This window comes from Accipiter gentilis, chromosome W (assembly GCF_929443795.1).
Source record: "Accipiter gentilis chromosome W, bAccGen1.1, whole genome shotgun sequence".
Lineage (NCBI taxonomy): Eukaryota > Metazoa > Chordata > Aves > Accipitriformes > Accipitridae > Astur > Astur gentilis.
In genome coordinates this window covers 32,699,033-32,705,638 of record NC_064918.1, presented here as the reverse complement: position 1 = coordinate 32,705,638, position 6,606 = coordinate 32,699,033, and the positions used below count along the sequence as shown (strand labels likewise).

The 6,606-nt window shown below is 51.3% G+C and overlaps 1 long non-coding RNA gene across 1 annotated transcript; it reads right to left on the bottom strand.

The window, feature by feature from the left end:
* Positions 1-1,195: 1,195 nt before the first annotated feature.
* LOC126035532 (uncharacterized) lies at positions 1,196-5,894 on the bottom strand. The gene is made up of 2 exons (XR_007504975.1): positions 1,969-5,894; positions 1,196-1,933 (listed from the first exon to the last, which is right to left on the bottom strand). It is a non-coding gene; the product is annotated as an uncharacterized LOC126035532 (long non-coding RNA).
* Between the last annotated feature and the right edge of the window lie 712 nt (positions 5,895-6,606).

The window sequence follows — 6,606 nt, the reverse complement described above, 5'->3', positions numbered from 1 at the left end:
CTTTCCATAGGGTGCAGTCCTTCAGGCACAGACTGCTTCCAGCGTGGGTCCCCCACAGGGTCACAAGTCCTGCCGGAAAACCTGCTCTAGCGTGGGCTCCTCTCTCCATGGGTCCACAGGTCCTGCCAGGAGCCAGCTCCAGCACGGGCTTCTCACAGGGTCACAGCCTCCTTCAGGCATCCACCTGCTCTGGCATGGGGTCCTCCACAGGCTGCAGGTGGATATCTGCTCCACCATGGACCTCCATGGGCTGCAGGGGGACAGCCTGCCTCACCATGGTCTTCACCACGGGCTGCAGGGGAATCTGCTACAGTGCCTAAAGCACCTCCTCCCCCTCCTTCACTGACCTTGGCATCTGCAGGGTTTTTTATCTCACATTTCCTCACTCCTCTCCTCCAGCTACAATTGCTGCTGCGCTAATTCCCCCCCCACCCCATCTTAAATATGTTATCACAGAGGCACTACCTCTATCGCTGATTGGCTCAGCCTTGCCCAGCTGTGGGTCTGTCTTGGAGCCAGCTGGCATTGGCTCTATCGGACATAGGGAAAGCTTCTAGCAGCTTCTCACAGAAGCCACCCCTGTAAACCTGTGATGGAAAAAGGACTTCACTGCAAGGTTCAAGCAAGCAACTTGAACTTCACTCACAGACTTAACTGCAAGGTTTAAGGAAATTATTTATTTGAACTTCACTTACAGACTTAACACATCACTAATGCAGGTTTTACAGATACAGTGGAGGAATGCACTATTGCAATTTTTTAAGGCAAGAGTAGTACACTATTACAACCACAAGCAATTCACAGACAACCACAAGCACACACACATTTACAAACTTAAAGCATAAACAATATTCACTTACCCCTCCAGGTAAGGGCTCTCAATCCCAAGGAAGCTACCTCAACTGGCATGCCAATCAAGGAGGGGAAGGGTTTCCTTCACAAGCCAACTGTATAGTTGGAGAAGTGACTCCCCAATTTCCAACCTGAATCTTAGGGGTTTTATCCCCCGACTTGTGGAATGGTGTGTATGACTATGTCTGAGTGGATTATGATATATGCCTAAATGGATTATGTATATCTGAGTGGAGTTTCCCCCTTATCTTTCCTTTGCTGGCCTGTGATTGTTTGAATGCACAAGGTTGTAATTTGAAACTGAAGCTGAAACCTGCAGGGGGTAGAAATAAACAGACGCCTGTAAAGTTGAAAGCAGACGACCCTTTATTGCTAAAACACACACATACTTATAGTCACATATTCTGCAAAGTCACTGTACACGCACACAAGCATAAAATATGATTAGTTATATCAGCTCTGTACATGCGCATAAACATGACATTAATTGGTTATACTAACTCTGTACACACACATAAACATAAGACATAATTGGTTATATGTAGCATTCGCTACATATCAAGGTGCCGCAATTAGATAACTGGTTGACCCGGACCAGGGAAAGAGACAGATAACACACACGGTGTGAGTGCCAACTTCCCCCTTCTATTGCGCATTTAATTCCTTTTATACTAACCAGGGCAGGCGGGGTTACAGGTGTGTCATAGGGCTGCGACTAACCCTCCATCTTTCCGTAACATCGCGAGATCTTCCGGACGCTGAACCCTACATCTCCCCCTCCCTATGACTAACTAGTTTCTATTGTTATAAGCAGCTTCACACAAAGAAATAACTGTGTAAAGTACTATGAGCATAAGCATATTTCTACAACTAAGTTTAAACACTATATCTTAAACACATGTAAATGTAATCCACACAAATGGTAAATGGAAAACCAAGGCTTACTGTCTGGGGCATCTAGATTCCCAGCTGTAAGCAACTCCACCCCTGACAGCCAGACCCCATGAAGGCATGCGTTGATGGACTCCGAGAGGGATGTCATCCAGACATGCATCGGTCTCCCCGACTGGCCCTGCATCCACTGCCAGAAATTGTAGCGGATACCCAAGGCGTCACAAGCCAGGATAGGATGACAGCAATCTATAAGGAAAAACACTCAAACACTACAAGGTTAGGGCAGGACAAACCATATGACTATGGACCCATTTCAGTAGCCCTTCAGGCATCTGTACACAGGCATACCCTCGCCCGAGACAATGCAGCTCAAATGGCCCTTCCCATTGGCGTGTCTGAAGGTCACGCACACAGACCAATGGGTAGGGACCTTCCTCTTCCATGCTCGTAAAATGTCGCTGCGCCATCGTCTGCTCCAGGTCCCTTCGAACTGTCTGATTTAATGAAGTTAATGCAGTTAACAGATGATGCTGTATACGGAGAACAGGTACATTATCCTGTAACCAGGAGGGCTCCTCCTGCTCCCCCTCCCTAAGCCAATCGAGCAAGGTCTTTAAGGTTCGATGTGCTCGTTCTACAGTGGCCTGGCCATTGCCATTACAAGAGATGTCATGTATAAGGTTAATACCCCAGGTTGCACAAAACCATTCCACCTTTTCCCCAGTAAAAAGTGCACCATTGTCTGTCTTGGTCTGTTGCGGAATACCTAGTTGAGCTATGCAAACACACCAGTGTTGTATAACTGCCAAACTATTCCATATAGTGTGCAGTATAGGAAAAATACATCTACTATAAATGTCTACTGTAACATGTAAATGCTGCCGTGGCTTAAAAGGAGCATATTCTGCAATATCTGTTTGCCAGATCTGATTTGGCCACAAACCACGAGGGTTGACCCCAGCCTCCCAAAGGGGTCCTTGGGCACAATGAGGGCAAGCTGCAACAATTTCTTTGGCTTCAGCACGAGAAATAACCGTTAGTGTCACCAGGCCTCATGGACCACAATGCAAAAGGCGGTGTAACGTCATCGCGCATGCCCTTGCTGGCGTAATGTTATCATCACCAACAACAGCCAACAGCGCTTGTGCTGCCTGGTCAGCACGGCTGTTCCCTTCAGCTAATGGTCCAGGGAGACCAGAGTGACTGGTAACATGAGTAGGGAAAACGGGTGCACTACATAACTGCAAGGCGTTCAGCAGCATACCGGCTATCTCCGTAGAAGAGGCTAGTGCCCATTCCCCTGCAACCAAAAGCTTATATACACACAGTGAATCCATGACCACATTTAAGGGTTCTGCCGGCCAACGTAACAATGCCATGGTCACTGCCGTGGTCCTCAAAAACTGTGCTAAGCGACTTGGTTCAGTATAGTCTACTTGGTGACATGTCCCATCTTCTTTCCAAACACAAACGGCTTTGCTGGTCTTGGAGGATGCGTCAGTAAAAATTGTGCACTCATTATTAGGGTGTTTCACCACCTGCTGTGCTGGAAGAATGGGTAAGGCATGCAAGATCTCCCCACAAGGATGGACCTCATGTCCCACTATTGTCCCCGTAAACCCTGCTAATGCACCCTGTAAAGCAGACACCACGGTCTGACAGAGTTGGTGAATTTTTCATGCCTTGGGGGAACATTTTCCAGTGATACCGTTGCATGGGCGCTTGATTGTTCCTTTCCGGGATAGAGAGGGCAAACTGCTCACGATCTTCCATGGTCAACGCTATTTGGGCAACAGGAACAACTGCCGGAACGGTTGTTACATTGCCCTGAACCTGTCCCTCCTTCTCAGCGGGCAGTTCCACGGAAGCACCAGTTGATCCTGAGTTGCTGTCACTGGGTCCTGTACAAAATTTAAAGGGGAGAGCCCGGACCCCACCCCTCCCCCCATCTCATTTCCCGACATCGGTTCTCGTTGTTTTGCATACCACGGAGCCCCCTGCTGGGCCCCGGGTACACGGCAGTCTCGAACTCTGTGTCCGGGCTTACCACATCTCCAACAACAGAGGTTGCCGGCCCCCACCTCCTGAGCCAACCCTCCGGGTCTGGTTGCGCAATTCCTCGCTCTATGGCCCCTACCCCCACATCGGTGACAGGCACTTGTACCCCCTTGCAAAACTTGCTTCAAAGGCGCCGCCACCGGACACGATTCTTGTTGTTGCTCCCTTTCCAGTACGTGACATATCATTTCGCCCAGCGATGAGCCCGCTGACAAATGAGAGAGAATCACTGCGGTCTGCGGGATGGCTTGAGCCTTAGCACACTCAACCACAACCGCTTCCTTAGCCGCTTCTGGAAGGTTCACGGCCTGTACAGCAAACTGAAGCCGATCTAAAAAGGCTGTAAACCTCTCGGCAATCCCCTGACGGATCTTCACCCAAGGGGGATCTACTCTGTCCATAGCCGCGACACGTTTAAATGCGGCCAAGGCGGTAGCCGCGACTGCCACAAAGTCACGCCCGCGCATGCCCTGTGCCTGCGCCTGAGGTGTCGCAAACTGCCCCTCCCCCATGAGTTGCTCCATGGTCACTCCCGCCAGATGGTGACCAGGGTCCTGAGCATCAGTCACGACCTTAAGGCACTGAGCTCACCATTCCTCCTTAAACAACAACAGCAATGATGGGGGCAGCACCCCTCTCAGCTGCATCACACCAAAGGGCGCAACAGGCGTTGAAAGCAGACATTCGAACAAAGTGAGCGCCTGCGCGGAATTCACTCCATGCGCCTGCACAGTACTCGCGAGTTCCCGAACGGTCTTTACATCAAAAGGTGTCCACTCATACCCTCCCCGCGCCGCTGCCCGAATAGGGAGAACGGCCGGCTGAAACTGCACCCCTGAAAGGCAACATTCTTTGGCAATCAGTCGCCAGTCTGTGCCCTCTCAGGTGCCCTCTTCCTGGCCATCCCCGGCCCCCTGTGTGGGGGGCACTAGCGGCACTGCACGCTCCGCATTCTGTATGACCCCCTCAAGTCTCCGCAACAGACCCTGTACTCTCTGCAAAATGTTCGGTCCCTCCTCTATTTGAGTCTGTGGCGCAGGTTTTGACGGCCTCCGTATTGCACCACCCCCCTTCTCCTCATCAGAACTATCGGAATTGCCCTGCGCTGGCACCTCGCGCCACTTCCGCAAGGACCCAGACGAGGGTTTAACACGTTCCGGCAAAGGCGCAGTAAACTTAGGCTCAGCAGGCACAGGAGGCTCAATCCCGGGAGGCTCAGTCCGCTCTCCCAGCAAGGACGCCTGATTTCCCTCACAGGGGGGGTGTTTCCTCCTCTGCCACCGTCTCCAACCCCCGCAGCCTCCTAACTGCTCCCTCCGCGGGTGGCCGTTCCTCCCACTCTCTCAACTTACAGTATAAATATCCCTTAACATCCCTGCCTGGAACCCAGTCCAAGAGGCATTCCTCTAAGCCCTTCCGAACCACCCGCCGTAATTCTTCCAAGGGAAACTTCCGAGGGGGGGGGGCGTACCCGGCCCCGCTGGTGCCGTTTCAATAGGAAAAACCTCGGTCTCCGCCGCACCTCCCGCGTCCCCGCCCTTAATCAGAGAGAGATCGGTCTGCGAGCCCCGCTCAACGACCACCCACTCCGTCTGAGTCTGACTCACTGTCCCCGAGGGCACCGTCTCCCGCTGTTCCTGAGGCGGCGCCTCATCCGCAAACAAAGCAGCTCGCGCCGCCAAGCAGCACGCCCCGGCTTTCTGTTCTTCCGTAACCACCCTCTCCACTTTTCCCCAAGTTTGTAATCGTTCTGCAGCCCTGCACTCGCCCCCGAGCGCAGATTGGAGCAAAGACTCCCGAATCTCTCCCCATTTTGGGGGTTTTAAAACTTCTCTGGGAGAACCAATACCTCCCCGGCGCAGCATCCATTGGATGCATTCGCCCGTGGGGCCCCTCCTAATCGCTCCGCGGGCACCCACCTCATTAGCTAACACCTTCAATACCTTAATCACCTGCGCAAGTTCCATCGTCGCCTGTGCGACCGATCACGTCGGAGTCACCACTATGTAGCGTTCGCTACATATCAAGGTGCTGCGATTAGATCACTGGTCGACCGGGACCAGGGGAAGAGACAGATAACACACACACAGTACGAGCGCCAACTTCCGCCTTTTACTGCGCAGTTAATTCCTTTTATACTAACCAGGGCAGGCGGGGTTACAGGTGTGTCATAGGGCTGCGACTAACCCTCTATCTTTCCGTAACATCGCGAGATCTTCCGGACGCCGAACCCTGCAGTTATATCAACTTAAACACGTGAAACTTGTCTCAGTCTAATTGGTCAAGATAAACTGCCGGATTGAGGTTCTTTGTGCCAAGTTCCCTTTATCGTGGAAAGCGCACCTGTGTTCTTTTAATTGGCATCTTTCTTTTTTGTCTTCTTGTTTATTCTGTTCAAAGTCTTCTAAAGGCGTCTGGAATGCTCTTGCGACTGTGTGTCCACAGAAACCCTCCAGTGTTTTTTTTTGTTTGTGTTTTTTTTTACTTTGCTTCCTCAGGCAACTGAATAGTGGTTGGATTGAAACTCAGGGCATACTATTTGTTAAGGGATTTCAAGGCTGGGTTCAGGTTTTGGTTCTTTGAATGGCACAGCCAACACCCTGTTTAGTTTAGGGTTTATCAGACAACCCAGGGCTAAGCTGTCTAGACAGCTCCCCGTGAATCGTCTCTGCACAGAGACAGGGCCTCAAGGCAATCCAAGGCTGGGTCACTTTTGTAACCCCCCATGAGTTGCCTGTGTGCACTAGACATGGTGAAACTTGTTTGTGAACTATGAGCTGGACAATCCACACAAGACCCCAG